General features: G+C 32.8%; 1 long non-coding RNA gene across 1 annotated transcript in view; it reads right to left on the bottom strand.

The window, feature by feature from the left end:
- Window positions 1-3,797, bottom strand: part of LOC117115720 — a 5,749-nt gene extending 1,952 nt beyond the window's left edge. The window contains exon 1 of the long non-coding RNA XR_004446600.1: window positions 3,539-3,797. This is a non-coding gene — a long non-coding RNA (uncharacterized LOC117115720). The remainder of the gene's footprint in view (window positions 1-3,538) is intronic.
- Between the last annotated feature and the right edge of the window lie 12,077 nt (window positions 3,798-15,874).

Raw genomic sequence — 15,874 nt, 5'->3', positions numbered from 1 at the left:
TGCGCAGGGATTTCAACACAACAACAATCTACTGTTTCACGGGGTTCTTTGAATTTTCTTCCTTCTGTATACGATTCTGATCCACTAGAAATAGATAGGCCTATTTTTTCTAAATGATGAATGAATTACCCTTGTCATTGATGTTAATTAGTAATGGTAGAAGAAGAAGATATACATAAAATGAACGTCGGGATGGTGTTAGTACTATTACTAGGCTAGTATTACAAGAGTCCGAGACAGAAACGTTGGAAGCTATGCCTAGTTTAATAGTAGTAGTACAGCAGTTGTTAAGGGTATTGATAGCTTCGAATGTTTACTGTGAAGATGTGTATAAGAGACAGGTCTAAGCATAAATTAGTGTTATTGAATGATGCAGAGTGTCCCGAGATTAATAATATTAATAGTATACAGTACACCAAGGCCTATAGAAAATACAATACAAAATTGTATCTACGGTACGCCATTGAATAACTAATAACTAATGAACTTGAGCAAATTTATAATTTTCCTAAAATAAGAAAGGCTTTGAATATCCTGTGTTTGTGTTAATATCTGGAAAAATCCTTAACTAGTTAATCATGAAACAGTGGTGACTCCAGACATGGTGATCCGAACTAAGGCGTCGAAACAATCAGGGAAACACTCAAAACAACAGATCAAGGAAACGCCCAAAAATGTAATAGATCAAGGAAACACCCAAAAGACAACGGATCAAGGAAACACCCAAAACAAAAAAACCAAGAAAACACCCAAAACAACAGATCAAGGAAACACCCATAAAGCAACAGATCAATGAAACACCCAAAACAACAAAATCAAGAAAACACCCAAAACAATATCAATAATTAAAAATTAAGGAATCCTCAACATTAAACGAATTCAGCATATAATTTCCTCTTATTAAATATGGCAACTATCCGGTCCCTGTATATAAGGTTTTCATTTAATTTCTCATCCCCCTACTTTCCGCATAACTACCTCGGTTTCTCGTACCATGGTTCATAGTCCATTTCCTATTAATACAGTAATAATATAACGTTAAAAAGAAAATCCCGTCTCAGTGGGAAAATTCCTGTAACGTTTTGATTTCATTTCTCATCCCCCGTATTTTATGCCTAACTACATTTTAATTTGTAGTTAGGTTTACTATGTATTGAAAGAAAGAATAAATAAATAAATAAATAACTACCTCTGTTTCTCGTAGTCGACAGGCCATTTCATAATTGATACATTAACAATATACGTCTGAACAGAACGACGGATTTCAAGATTATTTTGAATTTCTTTGCACGTTCACAGTATCAATTAAGAGATTTTCTTTGGACCAATCATCAGGTATGGTATTAATCAGTGGTGAGTGGCGGATTTTGGGTGGGGTAGGGGGAGCCAACCCCGAACCACATGGTGGGGCTGAGAGGTGGACTCTCCATCTGTGATATTCATTCCCTAGGTCCCCTCTATTTCGAATTCCTGGTTCTGCCACTGTTAATAACACAGTTCTTATTCTTCATGTAGGCCTGATTCCCCAAATATTTAGGCTGGTGTACATTAGGACTTGAGCGTTTTATGAGCTATCTTTAAAAAAAAAATCATATTTTTTACCGAAAGTTGATTTTTATTAGGCCTAAATGTTTTAAAAGGTCTGTGTGATTTTTCCGATTTCACTACCAGCCGTTCTAGATATAAATCAACATAACAAATGGCTTGATTTTTTCAACACCAGCAAATAGAAATCCGTTTTAATACTTGTTTGACTTTACCTCATAGTAGAGGTGGTTGAGTCGCTCACTGTTGAATGAGATTAAAAACAAAATGAAATATAATATAGGCCTATAATCCCAGCTTATCTTAAAATCTACTGATCCGAGTCAACCATTTCCTCCGCTGCATCAGGCCATTTTCCAAGGCATTTCGTATTTTATACATGTTCATTTTAGCCCTATTTACTCCTGTCAGAATAAAATTATATTACTTTTACAGAGGCTTACATGCACACCATAGCTTTCTAACTAGTGTGGCCAGTAATACAAAAAAAGACCACGCCCTCGCCTGGTTTACCATCGACATTGTTAAATAGCTGTCTCTTATACACATCTTTTATGAGGAAAATGTGTGTAATGTGCCCATATTTGGGCATCATGATGTCATATTAATATTATTACACTCAAATATGGGCATATCACCTTGTCAACATTTTACATTATAGTATTGAATCGAATGCTGTCTCTTATACACATCTAGATGTGTATAAGAGACAGTATATATAGTCTAGGTACAGTATATCCAATATGATAAAATCATATATAAATATATATTCATATTTATGAACTGCGCAGGGGTATTAAAGATTTCAAGTGAATGATATGTGCGTATTATTCGTTTATTTCTTTGTGTTTCCTTCAATTCTCTTGGTATGTTTTATCCAAACTCTGGAAGCTGCAAGAAAAATAAATATAGTATATGAAAACGCAACAAAAAGAATAGCATGAAGCACATACTAAATTCCATTGTCTCAATTACAAGATCATGTTGCAATCATGAATATATCACCGTAAATGGAAGAAAGAGAAAGATATTTTGTTAGTGGAAAGATAGCAAAACAATAATACTTAGGCCTATGATAAACCGATTCACGAACTAAAATATATAGGGCCTAGGCATATTAAATTTTTCGTTTTCGAAACTACTTCGGCGCTCCATATATTTGTTCAAATTAAACCGCGACCGAAACAAAGCGCGACCGAAACGAAGCACGACCGAAATGATCGGCTACCGTAGGCTAGGCGCTAGCCTTCCCTTCTTGAAGCCTTAGGCTGAATCACAATATAAGATAAGATAAGATTTTCTTTATTGTCACGTTTACAATGAAGTATACATGAAATTTTTCCTGTTGACACTTGAAATCTTAACTACTAGATAAAAACATACATAAGGCGAAATAAAAAATAAATAAATTACGTTATCACAAAACCATTTTATTTTTTTACATATATACAGGTCGTTCAAGCAAATAAATATGGATTATCTTTTAAATTTAGAGTTGTGTAAGTGGATGGAATTATGCACAAATGATTTTCTGCATCTATTTGTTTTACATTTCATGAATCATAGGAAGTAGTCGGCCAGATCTACAGATAATGAGTTCCTTATGTAGCGGATGGAAGTTGTCTTCTAGAATTTTCTTTAAATGAGTAATGGCTTCTCTCTCATAGACATCTTCAACCTTATTTACATCATTTTCAATCAACTTGCGGGCATTTTTTGTGATTCGATCAATTTTCATCTTATTGTACTCAGTAAGGCTGTTGTACCATGCTACACATCCATAAGATAGCACACTTGAAATTGTACTATGATAGAATAGTGATAATATTTCATTACACACATTGAACGACTTTAGTTTTACTAGCATATACATACGTTGACTAGCTTTCTTTACAATATTAATAAATGCGTAGGCCTAGGTATACTACTTGCCAGAAGATTATCCTTCTATATAATACCCTGCAAAAGTGAAAAAAATTGAAGCCTAACTTACTGTAGGTTAGGATACAATTTCAACTCCCTCTCTCTCTGGCCTACGCCTAGGCTATACCGACGACGACGACGACCCTCTTGCACCAACCAGGAAGTAATGGTGCAACTAAATTTTGAATGAGAAGGCGCCCTCTCAAAGTCGCTTTTTAAAACTTTTTAAAGTGGTGGGTAGGTGTGGCGACCTACTTTCGACTCCTTATCTTAGGCAACCCAAGGCATTGTCATCAGTGGCGTAGGTATGGGCAGTGCAGGCATTGCAAAGCTATATGGTCCGGTGCTATTTGGGGCCCGTTCTAAACGTGTATTTCATTTTCATTTTCATTTATTTATTCGACCAATACACATTTACAAAAGGTACGGTACAGTACAACAAAAATTATGGTCAGGGGCAGCTTAAGCAAAATTTTACTATAACTCATTGAGAGTCAGCTGCCCCATTAATAAATATAAACATAAAAGGCATTTAAATACAATACAATAAATAAATAACAGAAATAGGCCTATCATAATTTAAAAAAAAAAAAAAATGCTCTTAAAAATGAAACAGGGACTCCAAGACCTTGATTAATTTCATTTCATTTATTTATTCGACCAATACACATTTACAACAAAAATTATGGTCAGGGGCAGCTTAAGCAAAATTTTACTATAACTCATTGAGAGTCAGCTGCCCCATTAATAAATATAAACATAAAAGGCATTTAAATACAATACAATAAATAAATAACAGAAATAGGCCTATCATAATTTTAAAAAAAAAATGCTCTTACTTAGTATGTAATAACTGATATATAATTTATATAATGAGAAAATTACCGAAATTATCTTATTACAGATAAGTTTAGTATTAATAAAGGAAAAAAAAAAGTAGGTTCATATAAACTTAATGGTATACTAATTCAATAAATTTCAACAGTGTAGATACAATAATTAAAAGAGTAAAAAGAAGAATTTAGAAATCTTTGTCAGAAAAATAGTTATGAATGTCCATGAGAGAGTTGGTAAGAGTTCAATAGCTATCTGCTCAATGAAGGGCGTTTACAGTTAAAGTTATTGATTTTAGGGCGCGTATTCGTGCTTTTCTTTCTTTTTTAAGTAATACACAAAATGAAAAAAACAGTGCCGGTGGGAAATTTTGAGTGCCGGACGGGGTACTGGTACTGGGTATTTATATTGCGCCTTTCTCTTGCGGTTATGAAGCGCATGCCAAGCCTCAATAATTCAGGAAAACAATGGTAGGCATAAAATCAGTCATTATTCAGGAACCCCCATACATTACAATAGTACGAAAGTATAATACATACTCCAAGTATTGAAATATACGCCATCGTGTTGGGATTCAATATTTCGACATTAATTATGTCATCATCAGGAATGAAAAAAATTATCCATATTAGCAAGCTTATATGCACTAGTACCAAAAGTGTTTAACCAATCAAAACATTACCTCTAGAAGGTGACATAGCAGTGATTTAAACAAAAGATCAAAGCATTCTTACTCTAATGATCAAAGATACCTACAAAAACAAAGAAAGCTCTTTTGAAGCTCTGAGCCCATTGTTAAGTAAAGGGTGTAGTCTACGTATAGCGAACGCTTCTTTAAACAATAGGATAGACCAGTTTCGGGAGCTGTCAATAATGTTAGTACTAGAAAATATTAAACCAAATTTATTACTTACATTACAGACGACATTATCATTTTCAAGTGTACCCTGTAATCCTAAAACATATTGGAATGCCTCACAGTTTTTAACATGATCAAATATAACACTATCAGATCGTGAAGAATGTTTTTAAGTCTAGTTATTAAGCACCTATCTGTCTTACCAATATAATCACTATTGCAGCCTGGACATTTAAAATGATAGACAACAGAACTTCTGTACTCCTTATGGGTTTGATCCTTAGTAGATATAAAATGAGAAACATTTTTTATACTGCCATAAAGTTATGAATTTTACCTCTTTAATTAAGTGTTTCTTTACCTTATTTAAACATCTACGTAAAATAAACTCACCTGGTTTTCCTAGATAAGGCAATCTAACCCAAATCTTAATCAAGCTACCATCAGTAGGCCTATGTATACATTTAGGTTCATTTAATTTCTTAAGTACATTATTAACAACTTTTAAAGGGTACCCATTCGAAGACATAAACTTCCTGATTTTACTAAGCTCTGTTTGAAGTTTATCAGGAGTACACAATCTGTGGGCTCTAGAAACTAAACTACGAATCCAGGAGATCTTATGGTTCCATGGAGCAAAGCTATCATAATGGACATATTGACCTGTATGTGTATTTTTACGATATATACTCACACTTCCTACACTGTTGTTAAATTGTAAATCCAGAAAGTGTACTGTGTCACTGTTTTCAAATGATTCAAAAGTAAAATTTATCTGTCTATGAAAAGCATTGAAGTAGCTTAGAATTTGCGGGAAATCATTGGGCTTAGCTAATACTAGCGTGTCGTCAACCAAACGAGTATAAAACTTAATAGTACCTGATTCAATAAGTTTAGGAACAATAGACTCTTCTAGTTCAGTCATTAAAATATTAGCTAAAACTGGGCCAAGAGGCGAACCCATTGAGACACCATCAGTTTGTTTATAAAATTACATGTAAATACAGTTTTAGTACAGCAATCTCTAAGTAGCTTCCTTAGCGAATTTTTCTTAAGGTTAGTAGATATCAGTTTCTTATTGTAAACTCTATCAAGAATTATATTAATTACCTTAGTAAGGGGAACATTTGTAAACAGAGATTCAACATCAAAAGATACAAAACGGTAACCTAAATTATATAAATTGTTTGGTATCGGTTTAATGCGGTCAGCAGCATCAAAAGAATCTTTAAGGACAAAGTCATTAACCGTTAGAGGGCCTAATAAGTTTGATAAGTACTTAGCTACTGAATAATAACAAGTACCGATCGTGTCAATAATAGGTCTTAGGGGTGGAATATTATCAAAATCTTTATGTAATTTAGGTAGTCCATGGGCTCTAGCAGGCATGGCTGATACTGGACGAATTTCTTTGTATTCAGTTTCATTTAGTTCATTTCTATTAAATAGTGTCCGGAGGTAGGCTTGTAAGGAGTTAAGCTGCGTAGTTAATGAACAGTTAGACAGTTTCTTAAACTTAGTTGAATCAGAGAACAAGTTTGTCATAGATGTGATATAATCAGTTTTCTTCATTATCGCACCATTTCCTTTATCAGCTTTAAGAATTACATACTTATTACGTAAGATTTTTAAAGTATTAATACGTTTGGCATCATAATTTAAATTTCGGTTATCAAAGTTAAAAAAGTTACATGTCATTGCACGAATTGAGTTCTTAATTTTCTCACGTTTAATAAATGATTTAGGTAGAGCATCAGCATTATTAAGTTGTTCCCAAATTGATTCATTACAATAGTACAGTTACACACAAACAACAAAGACAAAACAGATTACAACAATAAAAACACAAAAGGAAAAGCAGCAAAAAGAGGCTTAGGCAAACAAGTAAGTCTTGAGTGTGCACGTTTAATTAAAAATATTAAATCTAAAATAGCTCTAATGTCAGTTGGGGCATCATTCTTATTGTAAGGCCTTGTATATAGGCCTACATAAAAAAAAAAATTGAGTAATGGCATAAGCACGTATTCTTTTTACATGAACCGATAAATCCCTTAACAGAAAGGGGATTCCAGGGGTTCTCCCCAGGAATATTCTGATTCCTTGATGCCGGGAAATGAGCTTTCCCGACTTCAGAGGTGTCTTTTAATGACTTATAAATATTCAAGGTTTCCCCTCTTGAAAACGATTCCATGAATCAATGAACCCCAAAGAGAAGAGGGTCAGGGTTGCATCCCTGGGAAAACTTCGATTTCTAGATGGCGGTAAATTTTTCTCTTCTTATTACAGTAAATAGGCCTATTGTGTGTGTACCGGTATACGTTGCATACGTATTCTCTTTTCCATGAATCGATGAACCCCAAAAATAAAAGGCTTTTGGGGGTTCATATTGATTACTAGATGGATGGAAATGAGCTTTCCCGACTTCCGCTAATTTTCTTACTGTAACAAAAGAAAATTCAGCTCATGGGTCCTGAAAACGTAGGTCTAAATTTTTATTCGCTGACTCCCCTCCAGATCCGCCAATGTGAATTGTGAGAAAATTGACAAAAATCTCCATTGACATTATATCTTTCTCCCAAAAACAAGGGGTGTCAATCTGTGCTTACAAGGGGGGGGGGGGGGGGGGATAAGTAAAGGAAATTGCATTCGGCTGAGGCTCAAGCTTTGACTGGGACTAAGGGGAAAATTCCCAGTGGGTTCTGAAGCGAGAAGCCTTTTAGAATTAGATGAAAATCGAGGGGTTCTTATGGGAAATTATTAAATTCAAGAGGCACTCTTTGAATGAAAAAAGATTATATAAAGACATTACGAATGGTGGTTAGAAAAGATAATCATCCAGAGAACATGGCTCATGACAAGAATGCGTGAATGTTTACATACGGTACATAACAGCAAAATAGTAGATGCAATTAGTGATGGTGGGTAGTGGTTAGCTTGTTGGCCATCGGCCGATTGAGATTAGCAGGATGGCAGGATCATTGTATTTTTTCTTGAAAACTCAGATGAGAATGTGCTAAAGATCGGAAAAAGAAAAATGGAGGAGTAGGACTAGGCATCCATAGACAAATACCGTATGTAAAAATAGTGAAGTTGGAAATATACTGTCTGTCCAGGGATCGGAGCTCTCATCTGTCCAAGAGAAATATCCTTATTTTGATATTGACCGAAGAAGAATGTTTTTCCACTCTACAGCTCAAATCATGACAACAACCAGAGTCCCAGGATTGATTGGATTATTGACTTGCTAAAAAGAAAATCTTATGAGGGGGCGCTTATTCAAACGGGGCGCGAGTACGGTAAACTATGTTCATAAAATAATGATAAAGTGGGTTTTTAACTATAGATGAATGGTGAATATTAGGGGAAATTGAAATGATGTCCCTCCTAATTTGAAACTGTTTCCCACCAATCAATGCCAATTTTAGCCATTCACATATTTGACATAATGTTTTGTATTTCATTAAACCAACTGGTAACTAAGCAATTATAGTAACACAAATTGTCACAAATTAATGTAGTTTTATCGATACATTCCTTTTATATATTACCTTTTACAAAAAACGTGGTGACCGCTTGCAATGGATAATAAGCAATATATAAGTGCTGCTGATAAATCAACAACGCAGTATTAAATAAATCAACCATTTTTGGTCGTGGAGCTTGGTTACTAGGGAGCTTTCGATTTGTGCGACGACGCGACGCCAGAACGGAATCACTCATGCGTGACCGTCCTACCTGGCATCCTACTGCATACGTAGATTTGGCCAAATTAAATTGCGTTCCAGAATCAGCTACTCGACGATGTGACCTTGACGTTCTCGCATGCACAGATGACTTTTAGTGACGTCATTATGTTCTACGTCCTACCGTCATCATGCAATCAAAAGCTCCCTAGTACTAGAGGTGGAAGGCAGGTATCACATGACCATGTGGTTATATCCGAAGGGTGGGGGAGGTGTGTCCGAGGCACATTCATCTTTTATTAAAATGTAATCATTCTTAGTTCTTATCGTATAAATAATATTTTATATGTAATGCTTTCTGTTATTCTGTATCCATGTTTGTCTTTACTACCCAGAGTATCATAATGTAGCATATCAAATATTCTGTTGAATGTATCAAATCTACATTCAATGTTTCTGTATTACTAGAAAAACTACCCAGGGAGCAGTGACAGTTGTACATGTTTTTTACTGTTTCCAAAAAACCAAGATGGTAATATGATTTGAAACTTCGTAAAAAAAAATTATATAATAGGAAAAAAGTTACTGTTACTAAGAGTAAGACCATGAGATTTAAACTATTTTATATTCATATATTATAGACTTGAAAAATCTTTCTTATCTAGACAATTCAATAGCTTTCTTTCATTATATTTATCTGTATGTTGATGTTGACATATGTACATTTTCCTCTTGAGTAGTATTCGTACGTACAATGGACGACACATCTAAGAATACCGGACTTTTTTATTTTGGGATCAAAAATTTAAGCTGGAGACCTGCCTCATAGATGCTGTGTGAACCACAACTAATGGTAAATGTGTTTTAAAATTGTATCCCCTCATCCATTTGTTAAGGTTGCACTTGGTACATTGGTATGATGTACCAAGTGACCAGGTGTGTTTGTGGTTCAAGAGTGTGGACCCATGATTGTTGGGTTAAATGGAGTTCATACTGTACATTTGCATATTAATTTAGTTTAGTGGTTTCCTGTTTCTCTGATTTTTGTTAGGTTTTGGTTTTAAAATATTAACTTTAAGAATTATTTTTAAACTTTATCATTTAAAAACTTTAAACAAATCATTTTAGCCTTAGTCTTTTTTACTAAATTATTCAGTATTAAGATTGAAACTAATACTTACTTTCTCTACTATTACAAGCCATAGAAGGGCGACAGACATAATGTTGTACGGCCACATAAATTTCTTAATGTGTGCACTGCAGGTTATATGCTTTTAACTAAAAGCAAGAGAAAATTTAAATATAATATTGCTCTAATCTGTATGTGTCCTTATCTTCAACTTTCTGCTAGCAAATTTAAGGATTTTTATTGTAAAATGTCTGTGAAATAGTTCTGTAGTTCTTTTAAAAAGAGAAACTTAAAGTTCAGTTTCTCTTTTTTTTTCTTTATTTGTGGTTTATTAGGCCAAATAAAAGTATGATCTGATTTTATTTTTGAATGAAGAACTTAATGAATTTTGAAGAACAATAGAACAAATACTTAGATTGCTGCAAGGTTGATTCATTTTGTTAGGATGCATTATGTTACATTTATCCAAAATAAATACAGTAACAACTTGGTTTTTGAGTAAACATGTGTGCAATTGTAGTTACACTGTGGAGAGATAAAATTACTCCATTGTTACACATACGGCCTACTTTAATTGACATCTATCAACAAATATATGTTTGTGACACCAGAGTGTAATGTATTACTGTAGGTGAGCATAATTTTTGTATTTATGTATTTATATACTCAAAGTTTATTCAAAATAAGATATAAGTGCTTTTGTCAAATCACTGTTGATTGGGTTAAATATGCTGTTAAATTTACTTCCGTGTATCGGTATGTATGTACATAATTTAAGAATGACTGTATCAGGTGCATTTTTTAAGGGAAATGTAAAACAATAATTGAATTGACATATTAGGCCTATAATTACTGTTAATGTATATTTGACAAAAAGAAAACTGTTGTGTACACATCCTACCTAGCAGGAAGACAGCGTAGTCAAGATAAGCTTGTATACAGTGTAACCTTGCACCCTGTGCGTTACTATTTTCGGTTCTGGTAGAGGTAGAAATGAATCAAACGCGTAGACAACGTAGAATTAACATAAATGGTACATGCTTTATTCTTGCACGGTGTACATCCACTGTGTACGATATCACGTGTTACGATACGTTACGTCTACGACTACGGTTTAAACTGAAATTCAATACAAACAAATGATCATAATAATATGAATAATAAAAGAAATAATACTATCAATAATGATAGATAATGCTAATACAGTATTAACAACAATAGAATAAAACGATAATAACTATAATACAGTAGCAATATACTGTAATACTAATTAAGGAACGTAGAAAAGATTATCTAAGCAACACTATAAACAATACCTATGAATGAGAGCAAATGGCCTTGGCAACCTTCAATTTTAGGTGTTTAGTCTAATTACCAAATGCCTTATACTGAGTAGGTAGGCTGATATTAATTAGCTGTACTCTCAAATACTTCCTAAAGTTTACTTTCAAATAGTAAATATTCTATGGCATATAAACATTTAACATAAACAAATTAACGATAAAAATGTAAGTTCACATAGTTAGTTGAACTCACTACAGAAAACCTTAATGGTTACTGTTCCATATGTATTTAATATGTTACCATATTCTACTAAACTTAATCTGTATCCAAGGAGTTAGAAACTTCGATGTGCACTGCTCGTATAGTCAGACACGTAAAGAGGACACCATATCTTTTCATGGTCGATCTGCCTCTTCGAACCTCAAACGGTCCAAAGCAATCAACGCCAACAAATGAAAATGGTGGCTTTAATGGCGTTACCCCTGTCTCTTATACACATCTAGATGTGTATAAGAGACAGTCTATAAGCTGCTAATAATGATGATTATGTACTAAATGAGAGTACTGATTTAATCTTATTTATTAACTATGATCCTAGAACATATTTCAATATAAACTTACATCAGTTTCTTCTCCAGAACCTGTTGCATTGAATCCATGAACTGAACTGATACACTGTTTTGGTGACTATTCCAAAACAAGATAAGAAAGTCTGTTGCTAAGTGAGAATGGCAAACTTTGAATGCATAGTTGGAAGATAGCTAAGTTCACTGTCTGTAATCTAGAATTACAATCACCACAAACTTGTAGTCTGCATCGAGTATCTTGGTCTATGCTTTAACACAGGCCTATTCTACAAGCAGGGGCAGTTAATACATATAGCAAAATCTGACTTAACATACAGTATCTTGGTAGAAAAATAAAGAACTATACACATTATATACAGTACATGGTTTTGTTTGTTTTATTATTTATTGATGTATCTAGCATTGCTTTTCATTATTATAAGATACATGAACTTGATGCACCATCATTCGTGCACCATCACCAAATCACAGCAAGATGAGTTTCTGATTATAACGTTAATAATAATATACTTTAAACTTGAACAAGAAAGTCTCTCATGATGTCCTTCATTACATAATTTTCCCATTTCCGAGCCAACACTACTTCAAAAGTGTCTAGTATTGTTTCATGCCTCATGTACAAAAAGTTCAAAGCAGTTGCCAGCATTCATACTAATTACCGTCCTGTTAAAAAACCGTCAACATACTGTAAAACCTCGAATTGGAGCCCTGGGCTTCATTTTTTTTTTTTGCAAATTTTGGGTGGACTTCTTTTCGACACTCTTTTGAAAGGTAAATTGGGGGGGGGGGGCTTCTTTTCAAAATGAATGCTGTAAATTTTGGGAATTAATACTATAAAGCAACAAATAGGGACACTGTAACATCAATCTGTATCATGGAGTGTATTAACAGAGCAGAGTCTACCCTTTGATGCCCTTCCACCTCATAGGTCTTCCTGTCATGCCTACCTGTAACATTTTCTCTTTAGAGTTTTTTTGAAATGTTAATACCGGTATATTTTATGCAGTCAAAAACACAAAACAGTACAATACGTAATGATTCAACTTTTTTAATCAAAATTTACAAGATATGATGAGTGACAGTATTTTACATGAATATTAAGTTAGCATTATAGTTTCCATACCATTGTATTACCATCTTTTTAATTGTTAAGCTCCAAAACAAATAATAATCATAGGGTTACAAATAATATGGTACAATTATTTGATGATCAGATACTGTAGACAGTAACCACAGAGTATTGTTCAATACAACATTAGCTCACATTTTACCTGCTATAACTCAATTTTAATAATAATAATAATAATAATTCCATTCGTTTATAGCGCATTCCGCAAAAAGCCTCAGTGCGCTTTACAAAAAGAAAAGAAAACAAGCAGTGAATAAAATTTATAACTACAGTAAAACTATTTGTTTATCTTACATGTCAGGGTAAGAGCGTACTCGCAAATCATAAAAAATGCTACAATATCTACTGCCTTAATAATATAATTGTATATATTTCGACGCATGTGAAAATAACACACAACCACTCACATTGCTGTCATACTTTAAAGAGAGTCTTTATCCACAACTTTCTAATCCATTTTCGAATAAACGGCACTACACAATATTATACAAATAATGAATGTTTATGAGTGCTACAGGAAAAAATATGTTCATGAGTTGAAAAATTTAATTTTCCATTCAATGCCGAGTCAAATTGAACAGTCGATTTTCTAATAAATGAAAATATTCTGTGCATTGCAAAAATACGCAACATTCACTATTCCTTTTATTTAATAACAAATCTAAAATCAATCCTTGTCATTTGATATTTTAGGCCAACCTAGTAAAGGTTTTAACAAAAATAAAAATTTGCTAATCAAATATCTTTCTTCAGAATGGAACAGTCCATCTTCGTTCAACCAATGACAGCATTGTATTAGGTGGAGGCGTGCAATGGGAAGAAACGAATGAAACAGAAATGCATGGATGGAACGAAATTTTCATGAGGAATGAAAGGGTGTAAATATCCTAATTTCACATGATACAAAATCCACCGATCAAATAACAAGGATCTATTTGTGTTATAAAATCACAATAATGATTCTAGAATAATGTTTCATTCTATCTGTTACTTTCTCAGGTTGCATTTGAGAGTGTTTATTCCAGATCAAGGTCAAAATACCAATTTAAAACCAATAAAATACAATTGCATGACCTGAAAATATCTAGTCAATCATACAATTTTGAATATATTTTTAATAACAATCATTTAGGGCCTAATATATTTTTTGATATCCCTATGTATAAATGACAAATTCTGTAAAATAAGCAAATCATTCATAGAATCATACTCATGATTTAGGTCAGCGTTACACAACCTGTGGTCTGTCAAATATTATTGTTGGTCAACTGCTAAGGGTCTCTGGGTGACAAATCATAATCTCATTCCATAGAATCATATTCATGATTTAGGTTACAGTAACACTAGGACTTGCCAAATTCCTAATAAATATACAATTATAAACATGACCAACTTCAGCCATTTTGTTTTTTGTCATCTGACACAAGATGGAGACTGTCAGAAGCAACACGACGGTGTTCACACTGTTTGCACATGAAACACTGAATATACAGTATGGTTACATTTCTTTTAGAAGATACAATATCTGGAACACAGAAATTAAACAAAATTACTGCAATGAATCCATATACCGGTAAATGTTTTCTATTGTTGCAGTTTACCAAATTTTTGACACAAGTTAAAAAATTACCACAAATGTCAAAAAGAATCAAATTTTATACAAAGCACAAAATACTTCATCATAAAATATTTACTCATTTATCATATTATATTTGTGATTGGGATTTAAATAATTGCCAATAAAATGAGAAGTATTGTGATATCAGATTTATATTATATTGTATGACAGTCCACACTATCATATTCAGTGACAAACTTGTGTGATATGTAAATGAATCCATATACTAGAAGTTTCATTCCATTGTTGGTTATCATATGTTTGGCACAAGTTCAAGTTGTACTTAAAAATATCATCATTGTAGATTTGCAGCCAAATTACAAATGATAAATTTGTGAAAACAGAAAAAAATACCACAAATTTCAGAATTAACAACTAATTGTACTAAATAAAAAGCACAATACTTTTTCATAGTATATTTACTCATTTATGATTTTAGTTGTGTGATTGGGATTTAAATAATAGCCAACAAAAAGGAAGCATTGTGATATGTTTGATCATATCTTGTCTGATCCATTTTAAATAAATTTGATCTACAAATGTTCTTTAACATTGACTATTGTACACAATGGCTTAATGGCTTCAAAGAAAAAAATATTAAAAAAGATAACATAAGTTGGTATAACAATGCTTTAAATAAATCATCCTTAAAACATTACATAAGGTACAAAAGTGAACCTAAAATGGAAAAGTATTTATTAGAAAAGTGTAACTTTCATGCTTCAAGTTTAAAATTTAAAGCTCGTTCTAACTCACTAACTCTTGAAGGAAGAAAGAAATCTTGGTCACCTCAAAGTTTAGGCTTATGCTTATTATGTGACTGCGTGACAAAGGAAACCATCAATCATTTTGTATTTGATTGTACCAGATTAAAGAACATTAGAAATTTAATATTTGACCAACTTAAAGAGGAGTTATACAAAAAGGATTTACATATATTTTGGGAATTATTCACATCAAGCTCCCCAGAACTTAAATACCATCTTTTCTTTTGTTTGATGATTTAGAAATCCATTACAAATATCAAATTTTAACAACAAATTGTATAAACCCTATTAATTATACTATTGCGAGTAAAGTTTTCGATAATCATTTTAAATTACTTTTAACGATGGCATGGAAAGAACGAAATGAAATATATAATACTTTTCTCTTGCGAGACTAATATGTCTGGTTTTAATGTTATTGAATTAAATTTACAATATTTACTCTGTTATATATGTATATATGTATATGTATGTGATTGTGTATGTATGTGTATATGTATGTATGTATGTATGTAT

This window comes from Anneissia japonica, unplaced genomic scaffold (genome assembly GCF_011630105.1).
Source record: "Anneissia japonica isolate Jap-2015-1 unplaced genomic scaffold, ASM1163010v1 scaffold3262_len730253_cov190, whole genome shotgun sequence".
Classification (NCBI taxonomy): domain Eukaryota; kingdom Metazoa; phylum Echinodermata; class Crinoidea; order Comatulida; family Comatulidae; genus Anneissia; species Anneissia japonica.
This window is presented reverse-complemented; position numbering and strand designations above follow the sequence as displayed.